Here is a 13,943-nt window from a genome sequence, read left to right on the forward strand (position 1 = left end):
GATGTCATGCTGCTCCAGCCCCCAAACTACTTGTAGCGGAGCGAAGGGGCTTTGATTGGACGGAGCTCCCAGCAACAGCCGCACACAGGCTCAGACTGTTATTGTCCATTATCAGCTGAACATCTGTAACAGCTGTGCCTCACGGATCCCTAATAAACAATATGACAACGCTAACGTTAACACAAATCACAACACGAGACTTATGCTGCAGAAATGAACGACGTTAACCTAAAAATGTATCATGCAGGGAAAGAATGCATTCAAAATACGAGCAATAATTCTGGCTGAGTCAAAGTATATAATTGAAAAATGATCATCAGTTGTCCAGTTTCAGCTGTTGTTCTTATAGTGTGCATATGTGTGTTATGCAGGTAAATTCTTCTCAGCAAAGTCATCGTGTGGACGTGGTGGAGTCAAACTCTAAAATCAAGTTGCACAAGTTTCTCAACATGTACCTGAGAACTGCACATCCACTTGTATTTGAGTAAATATACTTACTTATATACAAACACTCTTCATACATCAACTGTTATTTTGTGTGTAAGTGGGTTGTACCAACAGTTCAGTCAGTATTTGACAGAAGTATTTAAAGGTCTTTATTTGGAAACATGCAATACAGCGTGGTATCAATAACAATAAATAAATACAACACAACAGGAATAATCATATCTTGAGTCAATATTTATGTTAGGAAAATAAATATTGCACATTTTCTTTTCTTTTTTCTTGTACAGGAAATGTTGGATCTCAGTAGGAATATTCCTCCCAAAGCAAAAATGAAATCAAATTCAATGACGTCATACTGTTATACACTGTGATACATAATACCCCCCCCCCCCCCCATACAAACCTGACACAGGTACACAATCGCGTGAGCAAACCTTTGTCCACAAGAGGGCAGCAGACTACATGAATTAGCTCTTTGACACTAGATCTGAATTTGACTTTAGTCAGTGACCTGCGGAAGGAAAATATGTCCCAGCTCACAGTGAGACTTGGATACGACTGCAAAACAAAGAATACTAATGAAAAGGAAAGAGACAGAGACAGAGAGAGACAGAGAGAGACAGAGATGAGGAAGAGATGTAATGAGATGTGATGGGAGAAACCAGTAATTTCCCCCGCCTACTGTTTTCCTCCTACCACATACCTGAGGCATTGATTGAATAGTAAACACACCTTCTTACTCACCTGTTCAATGAGCCACGTGCAGACAGGTATTTACAAAATTCATCTTTGGCGTGTCAAGCATTGTTATTTAATGCTTCAGTCAAAACTGCAGCTGCCCTACCCTAATCGCCCCAGAGTCAAGAGATCAATGTCCTATCCAAATATGCAAATATGCAGCGCTGATGTCAGGAAGCCAAGGTGGACAAAGTTCTCAAACAAGCGCTGAAGGCAAATAAAAGCTAATAGCTTCATGGTCATGAATTTGGGCCTGTACAGGATTACGCTGAATATTGACACTGTAAATCATAGTTGTTGCAGAGTTAGAGGGGTGGCAGTATATCTTGGATCTCTGCCTATAAACATCACATCTACATCATTTGTTATCCACAGAAACCCTGCCTTCATTTCATCCAAGCATTAAAGAGCAAATGTTCTGTCAACCTGTTTGTTCACCAACACAATGGCAACATACACACACATACACACACACACACACACACACACACACACACACACACACACACACACACCATCTGAGCTGTCATGGCCCTTACACAAGCTTTATACGCACGCATGAGCACATTCTCACAAACACACATTTGAAAGGAACATTTACTTCAGTAGGTTCTCATAAAAAGGAAAAAATGTAGTCGTGTTTTTTGTTGTTGTGGCATGAAACCCACACAAATCTCAGACAAAGCTCGTCCTTTATGCAAAACCAACACGTGAACCAGCAGGAAAAACTCAGCAGCTCACGTACAGATAACACAGTTTGCATGCCATATAATGTAGGGGGAAATTCATAATGAAACTCCTTTTAGATTCTGTTTCCCTGAACGAGACTCGAGGTGTAAGGTGTACAAGGCGAAATCACATTCTGTCTTTCTTCTTTCTGAGAAAGGATCCTACAAAGAGTTTCGGGGCAGGATGTTGGAACGTGCATTTCTATTTAGTCCACAATCCCTTTTCAGAGTGTAAAGTTTAAGGTTACGTCAGGTGAGAGTTCAGGAGAGAACGGGATCAAAGTTATTTTGGCACAGAATCTTCCTGAAGCAGCACATTATGTTCAGCAGACGTGCTTACAGTCACTAATGCGCTTCAGGCCACTGGGTGATGTATTTACTGCTTTTCTTTTAGTGAGGCCCTGCCACTCATTATGCAATTTTGAATTGAATCCATGCACAACCACCATAACAGTTCATTTAAGCACACGGAGATACAGCACATGTTTCACAAATATCACAGTTTCAATGCAAGAAGTATAGAAGAGAATTTGATCCCTTTTTGATGTGTGTGTGTGTGTGTGTGTGTGTGTGTGTGTGTGACAAAGAGGCAGAGATGATGATAATGTAAGGGGTATGTAAGGTGATGTAAGTGGGGAAGTGAAGGGATTTCACCCTGAATGATCTGCCAGGTCACTTCAGGTCGCTGTATCGACATGTTCTCCCCCAGGTCCTCATTTGCTGATAAAACATTGCGCAATCACACATTGCACACATCTGTGCTGCTGCTGTGTAGTATATATAAGTACACTGTGTTTCCACCCATCTTCGAGTAACCCTGTCAAAACAGTACACACAATGGATGGTATGACGACATGGAGGGAGAACACGCGTTGTTTTGTAGAGGATTAGCTCCAGCCTAAGCCCAGATGGTGACACTGCTGTCAAAAATAAAGTCCTGATATGACAGTAAGGCATGTTTCATGTGGCTACGTGCTATTTTGAAACCGGCACACAAAACAACAGTCAGAAGACACAAGGACGTCACTCTGAAAAGCAGATAAGGAAAAGGCACAATTCGCGCAACTACAGACTTCCCTTTTCTGTGAAAATGCCCAACAAGAAGAACATGAAGCAACACAGCCAAGCTCGATGTGTGAACGCTGGGAAAACGCTAAACGGGCTAGTGCAGCAAACAATGTGCATCTGCCCGCACTTACCACACTGTCAAGTCATATCCTGTGCCTTGAGGACATGTGACATTTAAAAATGTCAGTGTAAATGACAGCACAGTGCACCACAGGTCCCTGTGGGGGAACAGCAGAGGCCCCAGAGTCCTGCTATTTTACATTCGGGGGCCACAGCAATGTTCAGATCCCTCTACCTCTCAAAATGATGTATCCATAAGAGCCAGGGCCTCCAGAGCACAACACATGGTGTTATCATATCAGTGGTTTGGCTGGTCTGACATCATAAGTTACTGCTGGATATTTTCTGAAGGATAGCACTGCTTTTTACACATACAGTATAATGTATTTGTCCTACTTTCCAGGGAGCCACTAGTCTCTATTAAATTTTCAGTGCATCATGAATTTTGCTTGAGATACATAATCCATCACAGTGAACACGGTTGTATTAATATTTAAAGGTCATTTTGTTTTGACACGTGTTCACTGTGGGTGCATTAAAGGAATGTTGAACATGAAAGGCTTGAAAGCTCAGGGCTGAACCTGTGTTTGGTTTGATTTTCTGATAACAAAGCCAGAAAATGCAAATGTTTGGCAGCAGCCGGCCCTCAGCTCTCTGATGTTGAAACTCCACGAGGAAGCGTTTCAAACTCACAGCTGTATTTCCTCTTAATGATAATGACATGTTGACGATCAAAAGGTGCGCTTACATGTTTCATTTGCGTAGTTTCAATTCTCAGCAATTTTCAGATATCATTTCAACATTAACTCTTACAATCGGCTGTCGGGGAAGTCAGGCTTTGATCCAATGGGAATTCAATGGGAAAATGTAGAAATTGCCGTTAAACTGTAGTGGACTAAATCATGCTAAATCATAAGTTTGGTTGTTTAATTCTGCTCTCGAGTGCCTTCACCAACGATACGTGTGAACACACCTGATTGAGCTAATTGTGTGTGGGCAGAGGAGCTTCCTAGCACTCCCAGCAGTGAGCGCTTCGCTTCACGGATCACCACCTTGTCTTATTGATTTAGACCCGATGACCAGTCTTCTGCCTTCACAGCCTACTTCATCAAAACGATTCACCCCCAGGTGTCGATGGGTGAGACATGCTGAGTCATCAGCCGTGTCTGGAGGTCTTCCAGTGTGCGCGTGTGTGTGTGTGTGTGTGTGTGTGTGTGTGTGTGTGTGACTGCACTGGGTCAGCAGTAAATCAGCTTGTCTATGTGCTAATATTCTACCCAATATTCTAACCCAAACAGTACAGACTCAGGATCACTGACCTAATCTTCGTATTTGTGAAATGTGATCCGACCCTCAACCACCTGCTTTATAATGACGCTCTATAAACACACGCACTATATTCTATCATCGCTATGACACACGGTTCTTTTTTATAAAACCGTCATGTTGCAGTTACTGTTGAATCATCAAGATCATGCGATGTGCGGTGGGACTGGTCTTTTTGCTGAATAGAGCCCAGTGGTATGAGGCTCCACAGAGACACGGCAGTTGTATTAATGTGAGTCATTATCTATGAGGAAGAGAGCACACCCTGAACCTGCTAAATAATGAGCCGGCAGTGGCTCTGCTGAGGATCTGTTGCTGAGGCACAAATTTCAACAGTCAACACACACAGAGAACACAAACAGCTTCCTTTCCCTCACATGCTTTCCCAAGTTTTCTGGAAATTTTATTGAATTCATTCTTTCCACAAGAAGAGCAGTTTGGGTCAACGGGACGCATTTAAATGCCGTTACTCTGATAGTCCTCACCAGAAGAGAGAACATGTGACCGGTCGAGTGTTCTGCACCCCTGCTCTCCGTTTCTCCCTCAGACACTGGATTTATCTAAACAGGCCGCACACCCGACACACACACGCCGGGAACCACAGGCCGCAGAAAGATTCATGACAAGCCCTGGCAAGTCAACCGTAGTTCACTTAATGAGGGAAGTAGAGACCTTCACACACTCACACACACATACACATGCACGTGCAAGTGCCTCCTATCAAACGTGCTTATCATGCTGTTAATTCATATCACCCAAAACAACATCTGAGAGGCTTTGGATCGGGTTGCGAGCTTGAACTTGCTTCCTGTAATTCAAGCATACAAACAAAATGATGCACTACAAAACTCAATGAATGTTTGTTTCGATATTTCACTTTTCTCCAACTTTACGATATTTGAAACATTATAAAGAGGCAAAAATAATCACACAAACAACAGTACAGATGATTCCGGGCTTCAAACTTGCGCGTGTTGCTTAGAAAGCAGCGAGTCATGATGTTCATTCTTCTTCTCATGGGATGCTTGTTTTCGCTTTTGGCAGTCGCTCTTCAGTTGGAATCTATTTTTGATAAACGTGCGTAAATGCAGACGCATGCATACACAAAAAACAGTAAAACAAACAGCAGTGGTTTGCCACGCCCGCTGGGGAACATGTCACTCAGTCAGTGGGAATGATGCAAACACTGGGAGAAAAAAAAACAGGATATAGCACAGAGAGCAACATTTATTCGTGCAGGGGGAATCGGGAAAGCCACATTATACAAATACAGAGAGACAGGTATGAAGGGTAATGATGAAGAATGATGATGAAAAACAGAGACACATATTGAGGCCATCCATAACATCTCCACCTCGCCCTCCTCTTCCCTCCTCCCTGCGCAGGATCACGATGACTTTCCGTCGGTGTTCGGTGCTGCTGACACGAGGCTTTTGTGTCAGTTCAGCTCGCAAGAGGAACCCGGAGGATCACGAGAGAGAGAGCGAGACAGAGAGAGAGAGAGAGAGAGAGTAGGAGGAACAGAGCAAACCGCACAACAAGTGCACAACGAGCTGGTTTCACCGCTCAGTGTGCCAGTCAGCAGAGTTAAACTCAAGGCCAAGCAATAAAGAAACGCCTGATCCACAACACTGATGAATCTAGTTTGTGCTTTGTGGCTCTTGACTGCCATCATATTTACAAAAAATGGGGGAAGTATGAAAGCTGCAAAAGATAAGTATAGACAAGAGTAGACACAAGCACCCATTTATGGTGAGAGACTGTTGATGAATGGCGTCTAAATAAAAGGCTTGGGGTGATACTGACACATGCCTTCTCGTCCCGTATTGCAAATGGATTCTGAGGTTTTTGCACGTTTCTGTGTCGCACCTGCCTGTGCTGAGACAAGATGAAAGTCTGACTCTGAGCACTGTCTTCTTTGCCAACGCCGGCAATTTGTTATTTTCTGCCTTTCTGACTCACAGTGAAAACATTGTGCAAGTAATCTGATGGCCTGCACACACACACACACACACACACCGGCACACACACCTTCCCCTGCAGATTTGTGTGGCTCAGCAACATTTCAATTCAATGAATTCTTGGGTCATAAGTGGAAAAGCTGGCCCGGTTCCACGGCTGCTCTCTCTCCTCCGAACCTTCCCTTCTGCTCTCTCTGCTTTGCTGCTCTGTTATTCCGAGACACAGTGACCCACTTCCAGTTCCTTCCCCTCTCTGAAGCAGGGTGTGTGTGTGTGTGTGTGTAAATGTTCAAATTAAATAGCTAAAGCTTTTTGTTTTAGCAGCATTTCTGATCCAGAGGGCCCCTTCCTCAATCTCTCTCTCTCTATGCTATTCTCTCCCTTCCCACCCCCACTCTCTCTGCCTCTCTGTCTCTCTCTCTCTCCCTCCCTCCCTCTCTCTCGCTCTGCATGACCCGGGGAAGCGTCCTGTTTGGGAGTGGGAGTGGATAGGGATCTTTGCCATGAGTCATTACCAGGGGACCCCTGGCACTGTGTTGTACCCCTCCCTCTGCATGCAAGGAATGCTAGTGAGATGCACTCCAGCTTTAATGAAAAGGAGCCTCATTCAGATGCAGACGGCAGAACTTTATGGAACTGTGACAGACAGCGGGGTGTTGACAAAGAATATCAGTTTTGGGGAGAAATGAATTTTCCGAGCGTAACGGCCCATCCAGAGAAGACGAGAAAATTAGCAGCCAGGAGGTTTTTTATTTTTTTTTATGAGTTCTTTTTTCCCTCTTTTTTCTTTTTAGGTGTGCACAGCTGCACTTTGGGTCTGTGGAAACATTTGCAGGCACGCAGAGAGCTCTGGCTGACACAAGCTGTCATTTAACACACACACACACGTGCACACACACACACGCACACCATGCAACCTGTGTTATGAGATGAGGCCTACCTGCACAACACATTATCATGAAAATTCCATCTTTCTTTCCTTCTTTCTTTCCTGCTCTTTTCGTTTTACCCCGCTTTACTCCAGGCCGCTCCTCCCTCTTGTTTTTCTCCCTTCGCTCCCCCGTACCTTCCCCCCACGGCTGAGTCTGGCAGGGCCACGGGTTCAAAGACGTGCACGCAACAGAATGTAGGTCAGCCATCGGTGCTGAGTTACCGATTAGAAACAGCTGTGCATTTGTGGGCCATTCTCTCGGTCTGCTAGAGAGCCAGCAGCCGCCCAGAGAGAATGCTGAGCAAAAACCTCTCTGCCTAGTGTTCAACCCCCCCCCCTGCTTGAAACTTCATTCCTCTTGCCCCCCCCCCCCCCCCCCCCCCTTTAAAAAATGATGAATAAGGGAACAGCATGAGCACTGTGGTTGTGGTTCACTCTTATGATCCTGGTGCTGTTTTCCTGGATTTGAAAAGCAAACACAAAATGTCTTATGAATCATCCGCTGCAGAGCTGTCCCACTGATCTCAGTGTAACACGATAACCAAACGTGTTTGCTTATCTTCCTCTCTCCCAACACACACATGTTTCCTCTATGTTGCTCTTTCGGTTCCCTCATAAAGAGGAAAAAAAACACCCCTGGAGGTTCATTGTCCTCCTTTTCTCTGAGCCCTTGAAACAAGCGGGCATTCAGTATCCGTGGTTCTGCCTATTGTTTCAAATGAAAACATTGCTCAACTGCGGACTGTGTTTCCCTCCTGCTGCTCAGAACAATTGTTGATGTGTAGCTTGAGTTAACCAGTGATTTGCTGGGCTGAGTCGATGCCGCGGAGGTCCTGAAGGTGATACCTCCACTAGCATGTCTGGATTAGTCCATGCTGCCCCTGGGGCCAGTTCTTAAACACATATAGACACACACACACACGCGAAGCACCTGGGGGTAATTACCTGTCAAGGCCCATGGGGGCGACACCTGTCAGGGGGGCCTCAGCTTGTGTCTGGCGGTAAGAACGATGGCTTATTTTGCAGAGGAGCTGCTTGCATGTTAATCTTCACATTACTTGAATACACGCCACCATCCCTGGGCCAAATCCCCCCCGCAACAGCAAACAGCACCAGTGAGAAAAACATACATCTCTGTAATGGTGCGTGTTCCAGAAGCTGTGATGACTCCTCGCTCGCCCCAGAGTCTCAGCACTCCGCCTTCCACTGCCAGCTCAGCGCCGGACACCAGCCAAACCAGCCGTACATCGCAGCTGTGAGCCTGAAATGCCAGGCGGGGCGAAAACAAGGCACGCAGACACTCAGACACACACACACACACACACACATCCGCGTACACACAATGTAAACATGCGTGCGAGCACACAATGATCAAAACAAAGACTCACATGCAGTCAGTCACAGACACGTGACACGCTGCATGTGTGACCCCATGGTGGTGATGAATACGATGATGAGCTGTCTCTGACGTTTGTCTCTGCCACGCCCTTTTACCACTTGTGATACAGGTGATGAGCGAGACATGTCAGTGACACACAAGTAGCAGCATGCATGTAGATCCTCCACATGACATGACACCATCGGACAAACGTCTAGCTTCCATTTTCTAATATTCATCCATTGTCAGGAGACAGTGGTGTCCCAGGCCGTGGGTGGTCTGTCACCGTCCCCCTTAGGGAGACGACGGGCCTGGTTTGCATATTTATAGGAAGGATGTTTGTTGTTAGAGACCCGCTGTTTGGGTGTATGCATTAGCTCAGATTCGTCAGTTGCCATGGTCCCGGATATGGTTGTTTTTATTTGAGCCCATTCAACCTAACATACACACACCCCTGCCCCGCAAACCCCACACACCCGCCTTAGGCTTTAACTTTGTCTCCATCAGCCTGCGTGTCACCACTGCCCTATAAGACTCATTAAAGAGATTTCAGCATTTGTAGCTGTCTCTTAATAGTTGATCAATCCTTCCTTAACGTCTTATACATTAGTAATAATCCATTAATAGCTTCAAATTATGGAAAAACCCTCTAGAAACTGTTTATCCTCCTCTAGCATAATTTATAAGCTTCATCACAAAGTCTCCCAAACAACAATTATCCACTTACTTACTGCAACTTTAACAACATATTAACTTTCACAGCTGCAGACCTAATGGAGTATTGTTGTTAAAGACGCGATTATTAATTAATGGCTTATGAACATGTATAAATGAAGACTATAGTTCATAAAGTCAAACACCCATTATCCTTTATAAGATACACCATTAATACATGAATTTCACACATTAACCAGTTGAACCATTATGTAAGTGTTTACGGGTTTTATTGACGTAATTACTTAAAGTGGCATGATTTTATCACTCTGTATTAAGGGTTTTTACACAAACTGGCAACCCAAAATGTGTTACTGGTGGCTTAAGGAATGTCTTACGATGCATTAGTTATAACTTAAACTAAGCCTTTATGTGAGTGTGTGTGTGTATGTGTTATCAGAAAGTGTTAGTGGCAGCATTCAGCCCTGTGCTCTCATGCTTCTCCTGCTTATTGAGGTGCAGGCGTTCCCATGGTGAACATATGCTATGGCAACATGGTGGGGTCATGTTGTCATGTGACTCTGGAAGCAGCAGGTGAAGGAGCAAACAACATCACCAGGAAGGCAGAGGAAGTTAGGACCACACCACCCACATCAACAGTCCAGGTGACACAGACAGCGGCATGATTTAGATTGAGGAGTACGAGAGCGAGATGAGCACAGGTGACCCACGTATGGCCGCTGGCTCTCTGCGTCTCCGCCTCTCGCTGGGAGGACAGCCTGTCAGCTCTGCGGGCCGAGCTGCAACCAAAGGAGAAAGCAGGAGAACAGGAGGGGAACACAGATGGGGGAATGAATGGGAAGTGTGTGTGGGGGTGGGGGTGGGGAGGGGAGGGGAGGCGTCTTCTGGATGGGTCTATACATACACACACAAACCAAACCAGGATGTCGGCCTGATGATAATTAAAAAGTGTCTCCAGCGAGCCTCTGTGATTATATACATATAGACTGTACGTGCAGTATGAGGGCGGCTGTAAGGATGTAAACACTTCATGAAGAAGAACAACTCTGAAGTGAATTAATCACAGTTATAAAATCGTTACAGAAGTGGTTATTATCGCTTTGAAAGGCAGTTTGCGGCATTTATCTGGAAAAAGTGAATGCAAATGTTTAATAACACAACCAGATGTCAAACTGCAGGTGCAAAAGTCTTCACCAAGGGGGGGGGGGGGGGGGAAGAAATCATGATAAATATGCCAAACACCGTAAAAATATGTCAATAAAGTGTGACCACATGGGAACATAGATACTGACAGGCTGAATATTGTCTTGATGAAGTCACCTGGCTGGAAGACTCTGCATTTAAAAAAGGCATGATAAAGGAAAAGGAAAGCGTCTAGACTGAGAGAGCGATATGAGTGTGTTTGCACGCATGTGTGTGCGTGGGAGGGCTGCCTTGTTTTTCATCTATAATATTCTGGCTGAAAGAAAGAAAAACAAGCCCACGGACTGAGGTTTCAAAATGAGTGACATTAAAGGCCGCGAGGCAGGTCAGACATGAGTTTCAGGCTCTGCAGAGGTTTCATTCCGTACACACACACACACACACACACACACACACACTGCCAGCTATTCCACAAAAGCGCTGCGAATTGAAATGAAAATAATATGATGCAGGTGAGATTTGCAAGAGTTGTGCTCGAAGATGTCGATAAACATCTTTGCACAAATGATTGGTTGAGGTTTAGGCAGAGATAGTTCAGATATGGAATCAAGCAAGTGGCTGTTTGAGTTATGTAATGTCTCCACCTGTGTGTGTCCATACGTGTAGGTGTCCGTTCAGTGTGTGTCATCCACTGTAGGCGGACACGCCCCACCTCGCCCGAGGAGCGATTCCAGACGGTTAAAGTCCTTGGAATTCCTGCAGAACTCCCCAAACTATGACACATCCAATGCACCCAATAATGCTGAGTGACAACATTTCAATCTCTCAGGCATTTGTCACAGTGTCCACAACATCTGAAGCGTAGTGGGTCGAGCTTAATACTTCCACGGAAAAATGTGAATTGCAGGTATGAAGTCACATGAGAGGGAGGTGCTCTTTCAACTCACGCACAGAAAAACAACGTCATGGGACATAATTATCCCACTGTGAACATGAGATCTTTGTTGAGCCTTATCAAGCTTTCCTGACTAGCTCAGTAGTTACAGTATACTAATACAAGGTGACCTTTGTCCAGGTTAGGCATGAATTCAGATCTTAGCCTGGTAAAAGGCTTTTACGCTATCAGCTCAGGGTATATATATGCACAAAGCCTATATAGCTGGTTAAAAAAAAGCTTTATTTAGCAATAATCCAATGTGGGGCCTGTTGTTGCTAAATGCAAAAATGTGCCTATGGACTTTTTCACTCCACTCCAGATTTCACGTGCAGTCAAAATAGTGCTGGGCAGGCGAGAGTAAATGATCTTTGGCCTAAACACTAAACGGTCCAGTTGGAGGGGGTTGGTCACATGCAAAATGGCAAGAGGGCAATCAGAAAGCAATCAACCTCAACATGATAAACAGCCCCCCTCTCTGCCAGCATAGGCTCTCTTGATTAATGATCACGCCGAAGCCAAACTAACACACTTGCAGGAAACGTCCTATCACATACCACAAAAATGGTTATCAAGCTTCAGCCAAATGGAGGACTATTACACTAATGATAAGCAGGCCTTATCGTGCCAAAGTGTCAGAATTTGCTTGATAAATGACAATAAACGGATCTATCTCGGAAATTGGTGACCCTGTTGTTCAGTGGCTGTCCTGGCTCTCGTGTTCCAACCATTTTTATTGTCGAATGGGCGACAATCGAGGCTTTAAATACAATGACAAATACAGCAAGGGGGTTCGACATAACAGGCGCAAACTTACGGGCTGCACATCCAAAGCATTGTTGTTATTTCCTGAGGACGTCACTTTGAATGGGGGATGAGCACTTTGAGGCTGTATCCCTCAGCAGCGGAAACGTGTTGTTGATTCTTTGTCCCTAAGTTATGTCTAAGAAAACTGGCGTCATATTATTGATATAACAAAGGTGATGGAGCCTAAATGACTGACGTGTTAAGGTACGAGGGGGAAACCCTGAGAAAGAGGTAGAGAGAGAGAGAGAGAGAGAGAGAGAGAGAGAGAGAGAGAGTAGCCATTTGGTTGAGAGGCCGGAGGCTGTGAGCAATGTGAGGCCTGAGCCACGATGATCAGAGAGCATGCAGATGATACGTCTATAAATAGCATCGTACAGCAGGAGGGACAAAGGCTATTTCCTTCTAAACAGCGCAAAAAGATGGTTTGATAGTGTTGTGTAGCGAGCACGTCACAATATGACTTATCCTTACATTAGTTTTACTCCTCTTGGACCAGTGATATAACACAGCAGTATGGTGGTTAGATTCCTGTTGCCAGAGGGGCTTAGACACAAAGTATGCATGCTACCAAACACTACTTGAAAATATATATTAGGAAGTTAAATGTAAGTTAATGCCTTGGGAATGATCGTGTTTCCTACTTGTGCGTGAAAATGCTCCTCCAGATCTATTTCAACGCGCATCATTTGGGGTTTAGAGGTTCAATCTAAATAAATGACAGCACCGAAGTTTCATTTTTAACAACATATTAAACATGATTATTGCTGAGATCTAAAGAGTTTGTGTAAATTAATATATGTTTCACAAAACCAGATGCTACTTTGCAATACAGCCAAGTAGTCGAACATATTCACAGCATCTGTTTTATTGCTTAGTGTGGTACATGAGGGGTTCAGCAGCAAATAAAAGGTTCTTCTCGACCTAAGTTGCTATTGTAACAGAGCTGTGATTAAATAATATAATGTAGTCAATGATAATATTATTTAAGTTGCGATGCTAAATTCACATGTTGTTCTGTTGGGCTTTGAAAACTGTGCTGTAGTGAATACTGATAAATGCTCACTTGCAGTAGGGCCTCTCTTTATTACACTGACCTCATTTGAGGTGAAAATAATGCCTACACAAGAAAACCTGCAGAGACAAACACCATATGTAATCTCAAATGAGCAATGACCCGCTGCAGTGACATCATTGTATGTATGTCTGCTAATGATAACAACTGTAAAGGCTGTATAACTTCTCTAAAATTACAAAAAGAACAGTCATGAGGTGTGGCTGCTCGGCTTGACTTGGGAAAATGCAATAGCTGAGTTGTTGTGTAACAAGTACACTATCTGTGTGACTGGTTTATTCTCATTCTGACTACTACTGGTGTAGTCACAGTGAGAACATTTGGCTGTTGTCTGTGTGTCCTTATATCAGTATGAGGAGCAGCGATGGAAAAATTATATTCTGCTACCAACCTCACTAAATCATCCAATTCTATTAAGTTTAAGGAGTGACAAAAAGGAATTATCTCTTCTATTCTGTTTTGCATTCTGTGAATTTCAATTGCATGGGAGGACAGATCGCTAATCGTTTCACTGGCGAGGAGCCTGGCTTCATGAGTGGATATTAACTGGGCAAATAAATGCAACACAAAACAGAGCGAACACAACACAAAGGCCATCCACATCATGCAGACCTTTGCAGCTGTCTCAACCACGGCCAGACTGAGCAAGGCTGCATCAAAAAAAGAACTTATAAT

Source organism: Genypterus blacodes, unplaced genomic scaffold (assembly GCF_046128005.1).
Source record: "Genypterus blacodes isolate CSIRO-AG114 ecotype Tasmania unplaced genomic scaffold, CSIRO-AGI_Gbla_v1 ptg000039l_1, whole genome shotgun sequence".
Lineage (NCBI taxonomy): Eukaryota > Metazoa > Chordata > Actinopteri > Ophidiiformes > Ophidiidae > Genypterus > Genypterus blacodes.